This window comes from Beta vulgaris, chromosome 8, assembly GCF_026745355.1.
Source record: "Beta vulgaris subsp. vulgaris cultivar EL10 chromosome 8, EL10.2, whole genome shotgun sequence".
Classification (NCBI taxonomy): Eukaryota; Viridiplantae; Streptophyta; class Magnoliopsida; order Caryophyllales; family Amaranthaceae; genus Beta; species Beta vulgaris.
This window is the reverse complement of record NC_079209.1, coordinates 46,168,495-46,185,940: the sequence shown is the minus strand read 5'-3', so window position 1 is coordinate 46,185,940 and position 17,446 is coordinate 46,168,495. Positions and strand designations below refer to the sequence as shown.

Below are 17,446 nucleotides of genomic sequence, written 5' to 3'. Positions count from 1 at the left end.
CCAAACTTATGCCTTCTTTGCCAGGAGCCCTTAAGAGCATCCACATTCATCAACATCCCCTTATTTCTCTCTCCTCACCTCATTCGTCCACATCACTTTCCACTAACTTTATCACCCACCCTCTCCATTTCACAATTCCATACCTACATTCATTAACCTCGCCATTTACCTTCTCTCTCCTACTTTTCCATACCCCACCTCCTTTTCTCTCTTCTACTTTCCATACCCCACCAATATCAATAAAATAGTTTGATTCATCACGTTAATTTTAGATAATATTAATGAAATCAAAACATAGTAATATAATTGAATAATTACCTTCTAATTAATCGGATTAAATCATTAATTATATTATGTTAACAAAAAAGCGTTATTTTTAATTACACTAGTTGACCCATTTTTCCTTTGCTGTTTAGTTCGACAATTACACTAATTGTTAATAATAACGACCAATAAATATGCAAAAAAACCATAAATTCATTTAAAAAACATAGATGAAATTGAACAAAGTACCATACAATTAATTTTAAATAAAATATTGAAATAATTTAGATCTTCAATCGTCATTGGTAGACTGGTAATTAATTTGCCAAATATGTTGAGCCAAGTATCGTTGTAAGGCGTTGTGAACATTTCTATCCCATGCAGCAACCCGCCTTTCCATATATCATTCCTTTCCAATATCATTAATTCGACCAGGTTGCACATAATAGTTTGTGCACGTTGATCCACTAATTGCTGTCCTATTTTCTTGCTCGAATTCTGGCATGTCTCCATAATTCTGATATGTATATCTGATGTGTCGTATTTTTATATAGGTTTTAGTTGCATTTAGGTTGCATTCTAAGAGCATTTAGGTGCATTGTAGTTCATAATTGCGTGCTTTTACTTAATATGCGAAATATTACTCCTCTTGTGCGTTTTTGGTATTCTTTGATGAATTTCAGGTATCGAGAACATAATTGGAGTATTATTGGAGAAGCTTGAGCACTTAGGAGCAATTGGAAGCAAGCTACATTGATAAGGATCATTTTGGATGATTTGAATGCAAATTGGAGCTAAGTTGGAGTTGAGATTCATTGATAGAATTGTGGAAATCGAGTCATGCTCACTCTTTTATCTATAACTTCTGACTTGATGCTGATATTGGTCTGATTCCAGTGGCGTTGGAAAGTAGGGTTGAAGAGTTTTCCAACGATAGGTCGCACGACCCAAGGCGAGTTGTATTTTGAGAGATATGGGCTTCGATAGTTGGCCCAGTCTGCTAGAAACTTCTTACGCGCACGCGATTTTAATGATTTCGGCCATTTAATGATTTATTTGGCTTCCTTATCTTGTAATTTGGTTCCCCACTAGTTTTAGAAGTTAGAACAATATATTAGAGGTTTTCTAATTAGAACAGGACATCTAATTACTCACTTTTCAATATCACGTTATTTTCCTCTCTAGTTTTCTCTCTAGTTTTATGCCGTAGTTTATTTCCTATTGCTACTTTGAAGATTCAAGATTCAAGCTTTCATATTCTTCTTCAATTCAATCAAGTTTTATTCTCTCATCTCTTCTTATTATTATTTTATTTATGTTTTTCATTATGTTTATTGCTCTTTTTGCCATGATTAGTGAGTAGTCTTTTTTATCTAAGATTGAGTTGAGCCCTAGTATGGATTGATCATGTAAATTCTTCTCTAATTCCCATGTTATTGAATTATATGTTTAGGGTTTGACAAGATTGTTGTTATTGTCAATTGTGCATCTTGATTTAGCCCTAGTTTTATATTATCAACGAAAGTTGGAGTTGGAATTAGGAATATTTGTTCGATGCTAATTGTTATTTTATTAATTGAGTTCATCAACGAAAGTTGGGTCTTAATTTAGATAATCTTGTTATTGATTTGAATTCTCCCATGAAAATAGGTGAAAATTAGAATTGGGAATTATTTGATATTGGTTCTTAATGCTTCTAATTATGTGTGTAAGCCATGAAAATAGGAGACATGCATGTTAGTTAGGCCTTTTGCTATCACGAAAGTGAGCTCTAGGTATTGAGGAATGACCGAGTATTTAGTTTCGGTTCACAGCTGTGCTTTATTACTGAGTCATAAGGGAATGTCAATCTCGCCTAAGCTATAATTAATTAACTGGGATGTGAGTTATGGTTTGATCAACTCATACTATTGGTGATGCTTAATCTTAGTGCTTTAATCATCATATTCATATAGTTTGTCATATTTTATCATTAGTTTAGCTTTTAATTTATAGATTATTCCTCATTTCTGAATTGTGTAACTATTTTATAATCCAAAATCAAGTAGTGATTAATCTTGCACCTCCCTGAGTTCGCCCATATGTGCTAGGACACCGTACACTTAATTAAAATAAAACACTAACAAGTTTTTGGCGTCGTTGCCAGGGAGGCTACGGATTAGAATTATTTTGATTATAGATTTAATAGATTACACTTTTTACTTTGTTTCTTGTTAATTTCTTCACTAGTTGTTGTTTTCGAATGCGCAGGCGATCGCGATCTGTAGATCACGTGGTCTTTGATCCCGAGATAGAAGCCACAGCTAGGAGACTCAATGCTGAGAGAAGAAGAAAGGAGCAGGAAAATTTACGGAGAGAACCAATGGCTCGTCCTCTTCGAGAGTATAACATGCCAGATGTCACATCTACATCTAGCATTGCCCGGCCTGCTGTAGAGGCCAACAACTTTGAGATCAAAATCCAACTGATCCACTTCATTCAACAAGATCAGTTTAGTGACAGCCCTATGGAGAACCCCAATGAACATATCAATTCTTTTCTTGAGAAATGTGACACTGTGAAGATAAATGGGGCTTCTGATGAAGCTCTTTGCCTCTGCCTATTCCCCTACTCCTTGCGGGACAGAGCAAAAGAATGGTTGAAGAGTCATGAAGCGAACAAGTTCACAAATTGGAATAATTTAGCCACTACTTTCTGTCAGAAGTACTTTCCTCTAGGAAAGACTGCCAAGCTGTGTAATGCCATCACATCCTTTACTCAACTGGATGGTGAATCACTCTATGAAGCTTGGGAAAGGTACAAGGATTTACAAAGGCAGTGTCCTCATCATGAGATTCCAACATGGCTCCTTATCCAGACATTCTATAATGGGTTGGCTCATGATGTTCGAATTTCTATTGATGCTGCAAACGGGGGTGCTCTCATGGGTAAGACAGCTGCTCAAGCCAAGGCATTGCTCGAGAAGATGGCCGCCAATAGCTACCATTGGTCTAGTGAACGATCTACATCTAAGAAGGCGCGTGTATGAGGTCGATGCAATAACTTCACTCTCTAGTAAGGTTGATGCTTTGTCTCAACAAATCAAGAGTATATCAGTTGGTGCTAATGCCGAGATGAATGCTTTCCAAGGAAATAAAGCAAATTCCATGTCTCCAGATATGAGTATTGTGGAACAAGAGCAAGTCAATGCTGTGTATGGTGATGTTAGACCTAGAAATGATCCTTACTCGAATACTTTCAATCCTGGTTGGAGGAATCATGGGAACTTCTCTTGGAACAACACTCAACATCAAGCACCACGCAACTCTAACCCCCCTGGGTTTCAGTAGAGACAACAAGGTCCACCCTCTCAACAACCCCCTCAAAAGTCATATACTGATTCTTGCTAGAAAGACTCTTAGCAATCTCCGAGGAAACGAATAAGAAGTTTGATAAACTTGATGCTCACAACAAGATAGTTGACACCCAGATTGCACAGCTAGCCCAACAAATGTCACATGTGACTCAACAGGTAACCCAGCTTCAGAAGGCACCTCCCCAATTTCCAGGGCAACCAGAACAAAATCCTAAGAATCATCACAATGTAAGTGCAATCACTTTGAGGTGTGGAAAGACTTTAGAGGAACCAATGAAGCCTATTGTGACATCATCGAAGGTTGATAAAGATGACATTATTGAAGAGGTTGAGAAAGCTCCATCAAAGCCTGCTAGAGTTTATGTAGAGCCGGCTCCTTTCCTTTATTGATTGGCAAAGGCTAGAATAGAGAAGAAGTACGGGAAGTTTCTTGAGTTATTGAAAGATGTTCATCTTAAAATCCCGTTTCTTGAGGCCATTTGCTAAATCCCTGCCTATGCTAAATCCTTAAAGCAACTTATGTCTAAGAAGAAGAAGATTTGTGAAGCTACTACGGTGGAGCTCTCTCAAGAGTGTAGTGCCATTCTTCTGAATACACTCCCTCCAAAGCTTAATGATCCTGGAAGCTTCACTATTCCATGTTCTATTGGGGATGTAACTATTCAAAGGACACTTTGTGATCTTGGAGCCAGCGTAAGTCTCATGCCTAATGCTATCTTCAAAAAGCTCAATTTTGGTGATCTTCGCCCTACTCGTGTCTCCCTGTAACTAGCAGATCGATCTATACGATATCCTTTGGGTGTTTTAGAGAATGTACCCCTCCAAGTTGGCAAGTTAACTATCCCATGCGATTTCTTTATTATGGAGATGCTGGAAGATGTGCACACTCTTATTATACTAGGTAGACCATGTCTTGCTACTACTGGAGCTTTGATTGATGTGAAGCATGGTAAGTTGTCCCTCAACGTGGGTGAAAACAAGACGGAATTTGAACTCCATAAAGCTATGCATATTCCTTCTTTGGGAGATACTTGTTATCGCATCCATGTTGTTGACAAATGGGTAAATGTGTCACCTATGAAGGGTAGAGATGTTGACTCACCTCACTGGAGTCTCAAGGGTGATGCGATATCTCTTCCACCAAATGCCACATGATCTTAAAGGAGTCGAGCTCATTGACTTTAAACGAGCGCTTTTCGGAGGCAACCCGCGTTTACACATTTTTTTTTTCATTTTCATTTTCTTTGATTTTTCCTTTTTGTGTGATGTTATTTACATTGATATTTTTGTGTGTCTTTGGTGTGTTTATAGGTTTATGAAAGAAAAAAAACGTAGAAAAGAAGTTGTTAGAAGATCTCCAAAAAGACGAGTCGCGGAAAAATGACTCGTCTCGCGGTAAAAACGTCGAGAGCTTACCGCGAATCGTGGCAAATACCGCGACACATGGCAAATACCGCGACTCGCGGCATGAAACGCGACCCGCGTTTTTGGAGATAGAAGGATTTAAACATCATCATCCTGCCTCATCATCATCACTGCATCATCATCCCCATATATTGGGACGCAGCTACAGTCCTGCTCATGACGCCGCGCTCCCTTCCCCACCTCCCACCTGCGCCACCCTCACCGGATTCCGCTTCCATCTCAGTTTCACACCACCCCACCGACAGACGACCGCGCTGACGTACCAAACCACCAATGCCAACCCCCTCCCCTGTTTCTACGTTTTTTTTTCTTTCCACCATCAGTTTCGCACCTCCATTACCGCATCCCTTTCCTCCACCCCCTGACCTGCCGACCACCGACGACCACGCCACGTCAGCAAACCACCAGCGCGACACCACCGTCCTCATCCGCAGCGAGTTTGTGGCGTTCCACTGCATGCTGCACTATCCCCATCACCATCACATCCAACTCCGGCGCACCGCCGCCGACTTCCGCCGCCCCTGCATTGATTCGCTCTGACGTCCACCATTCCGCACACACCAACAACGCCATCCCCCCTCCCCTGTTCTTTCCTCTCCGTTTTCCTTGTTTTCTTTCTATTTTTTTTTTTTTTTCTATTCTTTCTTTTTCTTTTTCTTTTCCTTTTTAGTTAGTTTTTTTTTTTTTTTTTTTTTTCACTTTTTTCTTTCACCTAGTTTCTTTTTCCTTTTTTTTATATTGATGGTTGTTTTAGGATTCGTGCAAGTCGGCTACAACTTGGTTCAAGTTGGTTTTCAAGAAGCATTGTGACATCACTTTTGAGCTTATACGACCGTTTTCCCATTAAACTGGGTAGTAAGCTTCTTTAGTCTATCTTGTTGATATTCTGAATTTTTCGTTCAGTTTCTGCTTGGATCCTATTTGTATCGCTATACTTGTTGCGTTTTTATGACGCCATTGATTTCTCTTTTTTTTTTTTGGTTGTTTGCATTTGTGTGCGACAATAGTGGTGGTTTGGTGTGTCTGTGGGTATGTTTGTTGATTTGGTGGTCGATGTGGTTTGATTATGTTCCTTTTCTAATTTCATTTCTTGCAGTGAGGACACTGCAAATTTTAGCTTGGGGGAGGAATATTCTATCATCTACTACTTTTTAGTGTAGTTTTGATTGCTTTCTTAGGATTGTTACACGGTTTGTATTGCTCATTAGGATTGGGAGTTTACGTGTAACCAAAAAAAATTGTACTGCTTTCTTAGTTGCACCAGCATATTAGTTTACATCTCATCTTAGTTGCATTTATGGGACTATCGCTAGCACTATTTGAGAACCTTGTTGATATCCTTACTACAGTCTTAAGCGTAATTCATCTCATTCATGTTTCTTCATAGCATGATTGTATCGCAATTGATTGCTTGTGGTAAGATTGTTTGATCTCTCTCTCTAGCTTGATTTAACCTTACTTTTTAGACATCTTAACCCACGTGAGCTTTTGTGCCTATAAATTGACATATCAATTTCAGTTATGTTCTTTCATGTGTGATTAGTTCCTCATTTGTTGCATGGATCTTGACTTTGACTTGGTATTCTTTGACACTTGACTTTATAAGGATTTGGATATGATTGAGGCGTTCTTTTCAGTGTTCTGAACTTCCAGAGATATTTCTTTTCGTATATATTATCCTTTCTCTAGCCCCGCCGAGCCTTTCCTGACTTTGTTATGAATTAATACCTACATTACAAGCCTTAAGCCTTTTATGATTTCTCTACCTAAGCCTTGCTAAGTGGATTAGCATCAAAGTTTATGTTTTGAGCTTGAGTTTGTGTTTTTGTGGTAATTATTGGAAGGAAATATGTTGAAAGAAAGTTGCTTGAAATATTGTGAAAGTGCAAAATGGAAAGAATGATGAAGAAGTTGTGAAAAATGATTCTGAAAAAATGAAAATAAAAATAAAATGATCGAATAAAAGGTCAATGAAATTGGTTGGAGTTGATAAACATAGGTACTTTGTTGATTTAATGGAATGTGATGTTGAACTCTCTAGAAGTTTTTGTGACGTTTGCATCTAATGGCCATAGATGTTAAAATGTTGTTTTCTCCACTAGTTGGCTTTTAACACCACATTTCCAAATATATTTCCTACCTATAATCTCAGCCCCATTACAACCCTTGAAAGTCATCATGATCTTTTTGCGTTATAATTTCGAGTGAAAAGTGAGTTGATAGTCAAAGTTAAAGAGTAAATGCTTCATTTGAGTCGACATGGTTTAGGTTGATTGATATTGATTATGCCATAAACACATGAGAGTACAAGTGCACATGACTAAAGTGAGGTATCTCAAGTTTGGTTAAGTTTAGCTTGGGGGAGATGGTATGTGGTATGCTAAGAGGGTTGATTGCATTACATGACGTGCTATGCGGTTTTTCTTGAGAATGTTTCGATGCTTCGTTCGTGTAGTAATTGTATCTCTCGTGTTCTTGGTTGTGTGCTTGGCCCTATCGTAGTCCCATATTGTAGGCTGTCTTCCTTTCCCAATGCCTATGTCTATTTGCTTGAGGACAAGCAATGGTTTAGCTTGGTAGAGTTTGATGTGTCGTATTTTTATATAGGTTTTAGTTGCATTTAGGTTGCATTCTAGGAGCATTTAGGTGCATTCTAGTTCATAATTGCGTGCTTTTACTTAATATGCGAAATATTACTCCTCTTGTGCGTATTTGGTATTCTTTGATGAATTTCAGGTATCGAGAACATAATTGGAGTATTATTGGAGAAGCTTGAGCACTTAGGAGCAATTGGAAGCAAGCTACATTGATAAGGATCATTTTAGATGTATTTGAATGCAAATTGGAGCTAAGTTGGAGTTGAGATTCATTGATAGAATTGTGGAAATCGAGTCATGCTCACTCTTTTATCTATAACTTCTGACTTGATGCTGATATTGGTCTAATTCCAGTGGTGTTGGAAAGTAGGCTTGAATAGCTTTCCAACGATAGGTCGCACGGCCCAAGGGGAGTTGTATTTTGAGAGATATGGGCTTCGAACGTTGGTCCAGTCTGCCAGAAACTTCTTACGCGCACGCGATTTTAATGATTTCGGCCATTTAATGATTTATTTGGCTTCCTTATCTTGTAATTTGGTTCCCCACTAGTTTAATTCCTATTGCTACTTTAGAGATTCAAGATTCAAGCTTTCATATTCTTCTTCAATTCAATCAAGTTTTATTCTCTCATCTCTTCTTATTATTATTTTATTTATGTTTTTCGTTATGTTTATTGCTCTTTCTGCCATGATTAGTGAGTAGTCTTTTTATCTAAGATTGAGTTGAGCCCTAGTATGGATTGATCATGTAAATTCTTCTCTAATTCCCATGTTATTGAAATATGTTTAGGGTTTGACAAGATTGTTGTTATTGTCAATTGTGCATCTTGATTTAGCCCTAGTTTTATGTTATCAACGAAAGTTGGAGTTGGAATTAGGAATATTTGTTCGATGCTAATTGTTATTTTATTAATTGAGTTCATCAACGAAAGTTGGGTCTTAATTTAGATAATCTTGTTATTTATTTGAATTCTCCCATGAAAATAGGTGAAAATTAGAATTGGGAATTATTTGATATTGGTTCTTAATGCTTCTAATTATGTGTGTAAGCCATGAAAATAGGAGACATGCATGTTAATTAATTAGGCCTGTTGCTATCACGAAAGTGAGCTCTACGTATTGAGGAACGACCAAGTATTTAGTTTCGGTTCACAGCTGTGCTTTTTATTACTGATTCATAAGGGAATGTCAATCTCGCCTAAGCTATAATTGAATAACTGGGATGTGAATTATGGTTTGATCAACTCATATTAGTGGTGATGCTTAATCTTAGTGCTCTAATCATCATATTCATATAGTTTGTCATATTTTATCATTAGTTTAGCTTTTAGTTTATATATTCTTCCTCATTTCTGAATCGTGTAACTATATTATAATCTAAAATCAAGTAGTGATTAATCTTGCACCTCCCTGAGTTTGACCCGTATGTGCTACGACACCATACACTTGCGGTAATTAAAATAAAACACTAACAATATCGCTCATCCTCAACAATCATATTTTGAAGAATTATACAAGCCAACATTATCTCCCACAACAAAGTTTCATCCCATAGAAGACTTGATCTTTGTATTATTGCGAAACATGAATGAAGAACACCAAAGGCTCGCTCAACATCTTTTCAGACCGATTCTTGTAGCTCAGTGAACAATTAATCCACGTGATTCATTGGGAGTCGAATCGCTGGGATGAACACGACCCACTTAGGATATATCCTATCAGTTTAGATAGTATCTTTTGTTATATGTGTTCCCATTGACTCTATAGTTCACTTGAGGGGCATTACCTTGATATAAATCATCAAACACCGGAGATCGTTGCAACACGTTGATGTCGTTGCAAGTTCCAGTTGTTCCAAAAAATACGGGCCATATCCATAAGTGACCAGAGGCAACAACTTCTAAGATAACCGTTGCAGATTTACTCCTTCCTTGGTCTAATCCTTTCCAAGCACGCAAACAGTTTTTCCATTGCCAATGCATGCAATCTATACTGCCCGTCATGCCCGAAAATCCCCGTTTTTCTCCATCATATTGGAGGTGCTGCAAATCTGTAATGGTAGGCCTCCTCAAGTACTCTTATGTGAACGCTTCTCGAACCCTTTTATTAAAGGGAGCAAGGCTTGCTTTTGTAGTTCACTGAGCTATTTTGATGTACTCATCAATTGAATAAGTTGCTACCCTGTAGGTTAGCATCCTCAACGATGCTGTGCATTTCTGGATAGGAGTGGCTCATAGTTTCCCAGTAGCATCGGGACATTGCTCAAAGTATTTATGCTGTTTCGCACTAACTGCCTCCATAACTCGAATGAATAGAGACCTACACATACGAAATCTACGTCGAAACATAGATTCTGGGTATAATGGACGATCAACAAAGTAATCGTTTATTAACCTTGTGTTTGCAGCTTCACGATCTCTATCAATGTACTCCATTGCATTGCAATATTGTTCAGTAGAGTCGCATAACTTTGTTGTTTTGTGTACATACCCATCGAAGAAATGTTTTTATGGTTTTATATAAAGTTTTCACCCTACTTATAAGCTAAAAAGGATGTCAATGGTGCTCTTAGGAGCCAGTTTATGCTAACTTTCTCCATCTAGTTTTGGTTTTCTGGTTTGTGTCGAATTGCAGGTTTTAGGGAATTATTTCCTAATTTTCTAATATTATATGGCCGCTACACTGGATTGGAGAGGTTTGATGCTGTGTTTCAAGGTCTCGAGGACACTTTCCGGGACCCTTGAGCAAAAGAAGATTAGAGACTTGGCAGAACGACGAAAATGGTCCAAGCCCGGTCACATAGGCGTCCTAAGCCCGATCGGGCATCCACGAGTGACAACAAGCTGTTTTGTTGTGGGCACAATCGGTCCCCCTTCGCCCGTTCGTAATTTGCTGTTCAAGCCCGATCGGGCGGGACGACCCGATTCCATCGGGCATGATTGTGTCTGCTGCCGTGTGCACTGATGAAGAAAATTAGACGGCCCGATTTTGGCCCGATTACATCGGGCATGTGTCATTTTGGGCTGAGATAAATTTGTTTAGCCCGATTGATTCAATCGGGGATGTGTGGCCTGATCGAGCGATTGGTCTGGCACGCGTGTTTTAATGATTTTCGAGTTATTTTCGTATTACGTGTCCTTTTTGTTTTAGGTTTATTTTAAATACGAGAATCAGAACATTACTAAGACACTTTTATTCTTCTTTTGTTTAGCCCTTGTTTTTCATAGTTTTCTCTAGAGAGTAATTCAAGAACCGTAGTTTATTGCTTTTCGATTTGGATTCAAGATCAAACCTTTGGATTATTTGCAAGTTGAATATAGTTGTTCAGTTTGGTAATCTTCTTTATTGCTTTCTCTATTATTGATTAGATTCATGTCTTAGTTATTTGCAACTATTCCAAGTATGAATTATTATATTGATTTTATTATTATTATTTCCATAAACATGAGTGAGTAGTTTTATTTCTAGGATTGTGGGGATCTATTTATGCAATGAAGGACTGATGGATTAGTTTAATTAATTTCTATTTCAATTTTTTCAGGTGGTTAAATCGTTCATGCTAGATTTAAAAATTAGGCCTGATTTGTATTTCTACTATTGCAATACTGAATCTGCTTCGAGAGAAGAGATTATGTATAGGCTTTTAATCATTAGGCAGAGTGATCCTTGACCATGCAAGAGCGGCTAGGTGATCTTTGAGGGAGGTAATGTTCAAGAGAAATTACATGTCTCTAGACAAATTGACTTATTAGGTAGTTGTTATTCATCCCTGATTTCCCGAATTGGATGCATAGTGATCCATAATCTTAGTTCTTTATTAATTGATTCATTCCCTTGTATTTAATTCTGTTATTCGCTTCGTTCAGTAAATCAACCCTTTTCATCTGATTTAGTTAGTATAATATTAGAGTTTAGATACAATAGTATAACTTTCTTCATATGGATTCGATCCTGACTTCCTTTACTCCTAGTTAGTGGACTTTAGGCTATTTTTTGATTAGGTGATACGACTTTTGCATGTAAAATCTTGGTGTCGTTGCAGAGGAGAGTGTTTGTTTTTATTTTATTTGAATTATAGTATTATATTGACTTATTCTGAAGAACACATGTTCTTTGGAGCATCTAAGGTTTCTTTTAGTGTTTTTGGTGTATGAGCAAGAAATCAAAATTAAATCCCCAAATCTCATTCCATTGAATCCGAAGATTTTAAAGACCGCTCGTGGACTCAGAAAGAAAACTAAGCAAGCAAAGTTGTCTGCAGGGACATCTTCTCAAAAGGCACCTTCTCCACCATCCTCACCGGAACAAAAATTTCCCGTCACACTTATTTCTCTTAAAATGGGTGAGAATGTTACATGAACCATCAGAGACTATGCACAACCATCTCTTGATGATGTACCCACTGGGGTACGAATGCCTACTATTGCTACTACAAATTTTGAAATCAAGTCTCATGTTCTGAATATGGTTCAGAATAATCAGTTTGCTGGGTTACCATCTGAAGACCCAAATCAGCACTTGCAGTGGTTTTATTTTACAATGCTGTGTTACTCAGAAACAAGCTCGTGTTACTGCCGATAAGATGAAACAAAATTTGTTTGGCCTTTCTTTACGAGACAAAGCTCTGTTTTGGTATAATAAGTTGCCTTCCACCATCACCACTTGGGCAGAACTATCGAAGATCTTTCTCATCAAGTGGTATCCTTACCAAACGACTATAAATATGCGTCATGTGATAGTGACCTTCATCCAAGATCCTGGCGAGTCATTGTATGAAGCTTGGGAAAGATTCAAGGATCTACAACGCCTTTATCCTCATCATGGTTTAGACCAATGGTATTGGTGTCAATTTTTTACACTAGAGTTGATGCATATACACTGAGGGTAATTGATGGAGCCTCCGGTGGGTTTTTCATGAATAAGGCCATTGATGAAGGGTATGAACTTTTATAGAAACTTGCCTCTAACGAAGCCTCCACTATTCGTGCTTCTCTGAAAAAAGGAGGCAAACATGAGGTTGAGGCCTATTCTTCACTATTCGGGCAACTAGCTACTTTAAACCAAAAGATTAATTGTTTGAAGCTAGGTAATGATTCCTCCTCCCATATGAGTGTTAATGCGATGGTTAATGTTCTAGTTACAATACTCTCAATTTTGGTGCTTGTGGGATACCTGCGCACCACTCTCAAGAGTGCTCTGCTCTCCTATCTTCTAATGTAGGGGCTACTTTGAGGCAATTAATGCTTTTTAGTCACGATGCTGGAGTTAGTTCAAGCCCTATTCTAACACTTACAACCCATGGTTGCGAAATCATCCAAACCTCTCATATAGGAGAAATAATGTGTTAAATCCTCAACCTCAACAACCATATGTGCCCCCAAATCAAGTCCAACAATATCAACCTCAACAACACGCCATGACAGAGTTAAAAAACATGATGTTTCAGATGCAAAAAGGTTCTAATGCTTTTCAAGAAGATGCAAAAGCTTAATTGGAAAATTTGGGTACACATACACAAGATGTTGGAGACTCAACTAGCTCTGTTGGCTAGTTCTTCTGCTAGTAGGCCACCCGGTCAATTACCTTCACAACCATTCCAACCATGAGATATTGCCAATGCCATCATTCTTAGGAGTGAAACGTATCCAGTTATCCCTAATGATGTTCAGGTTGAGCTAGAAAATGATGAAGTTGTCCTTTGAAAATTCCACGACTCCTAAGGAGGCTAACAATGTAGAGAAGCAAACAATCACTGAAAATGTTCCATCTATCATTCATGTGATCAAGGTACCGTTTCCCAATCACCTATTGAAGAATAAGCTTGATCACCAACTCAATAAGTTTTTCGAGGTAGTGAAGAATGTTCAGGTAACTATCCCTTTTACTGAACTTATTACTCAAGTTCCTGTATATGCTAAATTTTTGAAGGAAATTCTGACTAAAAAAGAGCCTTTGATGAAGTTGAGATTGTTGCCTTCACTGACGAATGTAGTGCTCTTTTGCAAAATCAGTCCCCACCTAAATTGAAAGACCCGAGGAGTTTCTCTATCCCTTGTAACATTGGTTACCATTTTTATCGATAAAGCTTTATGTGATTTGGTTGTTAGTGTTAGTGTCATGCCCCTTACTATATCTTTGCAAAAAATCTTGACATGGGTGATTTAAAATGTATCAATATTACTCTTCAGATGGCTGACCGTTATGTTAAATACCCCTTAGGTATCTTAGAGGACGTTCTTGTGAGAGTTAGTAAACTTTTTATTCCTGTGGATTTTGTTGTACTTGGCATGGAAAGGCGTCCATTTTCTTCATACTACTGGAGTTGTTATAGATGTTATGAATGGCAAGTTAACTTTGATTGTGGGAGATGATAAGGTGACTTTTAGTTTGACCAATGCTATGAAAAGTCCCATGCTAGAAGAAGCCTGTTATAGAATTGATGTTATTGATGTGATGATTAATGATGATATGCCTCAATCCCTTCTGCGGGATCCTTTGGAGGCTTTGCTTTGTTTTTCATCTTCTACCGGTGACGTTAGCTCCTTGAGTGGTGAAGTGGATGACTTGGAACTACCTCTTACAGGTGAAGAGCTTGATAGTATCACCAATCACGAGAGGGTTGGGAACAGTTAGTACATGATACTCAACCGGTAGAGGTAAAGAAACCCGAACTAAAACCCCTTCCCCCTTCTCTCAAATATGCTTTTTTTTGGATGAATCTGAATATTATCATGTGATTGATAGTGCTTCACTGAATGATGGTAAAATGTCTCCAACTTTTTTCTGTTTTGAGAAAACATAAAAGGTCATTGGATATAGTATTGATGATTTGAAAGGTATAAGCCTTGACTTTTGCATGCATAAAATTCACCTAGAGGATGATTATCGTCCTTGTATACAAATTAAAATCCAAGACAAATAAAAGACATGGAAAGGGGGTAAAAACAAGTCAAGGCCGAAAAAACAAGTCAATGCCGGAAAATGGTCGACGGGTCTGATCTGACAAGAAAATAGAGTTATAAGGTTGTTTTCTCAAAAAATGACACTTTTATAAGGTTGCTAAGTAATAAGATTTTCATTGCTTCAAAAAATTGTACACCAAGGTCAAAGTCAAGTCAAACGAACCAACTAGGTTGGACCTTTGAGCAAGACAAGACCACAACAATTGACTGCATCAACATACTGACAATCTTATAGAAACTAAGAAACCAAGTATAATCCCTTCAACTAATCTTCTTATGCATAATCAATCTAACTCTAATCCTTACAAAATGTTTAATTTGCCTAATACTACTGCTAATATTAGGTGAACAATGTAACCAGTATTTATTGTTCCTACCTTGCCAAATGTAATAGACCACAACAGTCATGCCTGCAGCTATAACATTCTTCTTGAATTTCGAATTATTACTATTTCTCATCCATCTGATTATGCCTTGCAATGAAGTTGCACTTATGTCCATGTGAAGCCATTTCTTCATCTCTGTGAAACATTCCAAACTGAACTTGCATTGAAAGAATACATGCTGATGTGTTTCCACTCTAGTAGCACAAGTTTAACATTCATCAGAGATGCTAGCACCAATTCTAGCTAATCACTTTGTAGTTTGCAGCTTCTGTTGCACAACTAGCCAGCATATAAACCTATGCTTAGGTATGTTAAGTCTGTTCCAAATGACATAATCCCATGGAACATGTTCTCTTTCTCCTATAAGTTTATCAAAAATGTATTGAATTGAGTACACTGGAAGTGTACTAAATTCATGTTCAGTAAAATGAGTCTTCAACTACTCCTTAACTCTACAAATACATTTCTAATACCAACTCCCACCTGTATTAGGAGTGTACTACCACCAATTTTGCTCCTGGATGTAAACTGAATGAACTCATCTAATCCAAACATTATCTTCTTTGGAAGAGATGGCCTAAACATATTTGCCTAAACATGCCACATTCCATGCTATCACATCCCTGAAGCCTAAGCCTCCACACTGTTTGCTCCAGCATAATTGCTCCCATGATATGGCTCCTGGTCTTTTAGAGTAAGCCTGACTACTTCATCACTTTAGAGAGCACACTTCTTGGTATAATAAATACTTGCACCGAATATTAGTGTAAGCTTAAGAGAACATCATTAATAAGCTGATTTCTAGCACTATAAGATAGAATCCTAGTACTCCACAGTCTTATCTGAGCAGTCAGCTTGCCTATTAACAGATCACATTGTGCTTTTCATATCTTCTTGGAACAAATTGGCACCACCAAGTATTTGATGGGCAATTTTCTTCTCAAAAAACCAGATACATGTTCAATTATCTTTATTTCACCTTTTGACATCCCACATGAGTACACAACAGATTTATTCACATTGGCTTTGAGTCATAAGGTATATGAGAATAGCTTGAAAGCTTTCAACATTAAATAAGCAGCAGCAAATTCACCCTTGCAACACATGATTAAGTCGTCAGCAAAACACATGTGAGTAAGTTTTACTTCTTTACACCTCGGATGATAGTAAAATTGATCCAAGGTGCTTATTTTGTGTAAAATCCTGAAGAGGTATACACACAACAAATGATAAGGGAGACATGGGATCTCCTTGTCTCAAGCCTCTAAAAACTGTTTTAAAGTATCCAGTCATACTTCCATTCAGCAGCAAAGAAAACATAGGAGTGGAGACACAAGTCATTACCAGTTTCACAAAGTGATTAGTAAATTTCAGTTGAGTGAGCATTTCTTCTAAAAATTGCCAGTTGACAGTGTCATAAGCCAACTGTAAGTCTATCTTCATAAAACATCCTAGACTCATCACTTCCTTCCTACCATACATCTTAACCATATCCTGGATCACCATGATGTTATGGACAATGAAACGCCCATGAACAAAACCTCCCTGATTTTGTACATTTAAGTCAGGTAAGATTTGTCTAAGTCTCCTACATAGTACCTTGGTTATACACTTATAAAGTGTATTACAACAAGATATAGGTCGTTATTTAGTGACATTCTTAGGAAAACTGGTCTTGGGAATTAAAGTAATTGAAGTATTATTCAATTCCTTCAATAGCTTCCCAGTTTGCAAGGTATCTAGCACATCATCTATTACATCTTTTCCAATAACACTCCAAGCATCCTTATAGAAGAAAGATACAAAGTCATCTGGCCTAGGTGCTTTGCTCCCAGTGACAGAAAATAATTTTTTTTTTTATTTCTTCACAATTATAAGGGGCGTTCAAGATGACAAGGTGTTCATCAGTTACCAAGTGGCCTGCTTCAATTATTTGAGGGATAACATGAGGTCTTTACATCACATTACTTTGAAGTAATTTCTTATAGTAAGACTCGAAAGCTTCTGAGACAGCATTAGATGTATCATGGCACACACCATATTCATCATTAATATATTATGCATGATTTTGAAGCTTCCTGTCTTTTATGCTTTGATGGAAGAGCCTAGTGTTTTCATCACCATCTCTTAGCCAGTCCATCTTGGCCTTCTAACTCGTGAAAGAAAGATAAGAAGCATGCTGTTCTTTGTACATCTATACAGCTTCTTGCTCTGGTTTTGTTAACAAGCTACAGGGTGTAAATGAAGTTGTTTATAAGCATCTATCATTTGTTATTGAACCTTGAATTATGCTGCTCGAGAAACCGAATTTATTCAACTCTTTTATGCAGCCTTAACCCCTTATAATCTTTGTACCACTCTAAACATTTTAAGACCCTTGAATTGTAGTGGCCCAGTCCTGCTCCACAATGTTCAAGAATTAAGCTGCTCCCTTCCACATAGTAAAATACCTAAATGG

The 17,446-nt window shown here is 37.6% G+C and overlaps 2 non-coding genes across 2 annotated transcripts; both read right to left on the bottom strand.

Moving 5' to 3' along the window:
- Positions 1-2,993: 2,993 nt before the first annotated feature.
- Positions 2,994-3,099, bottom strand: LOC125492987 (small nucleolar RNA R71). Its single transcript, XR_007269372.1, has one exon. It is a non-coding gene; the product is annotated as a small nucleolar RNA R71 (small nucleolar RNA).
- A 9,261-nt stretch (positions 3,100-12,360) lies between these two features.
- LOC125493014 (small nucleolar RNA R71) lies at positions 12,361-12,467 on the bottom strand. Its single transcript, XR_007269396.1, has one exon. It is a non-coding gene; the product is annotated as a small nucleolar RNA R71 (small nucleolar RNA).
- Between the last annotated feature and the right edge of the window lie 4,979 nt (positions 12,468-17,446).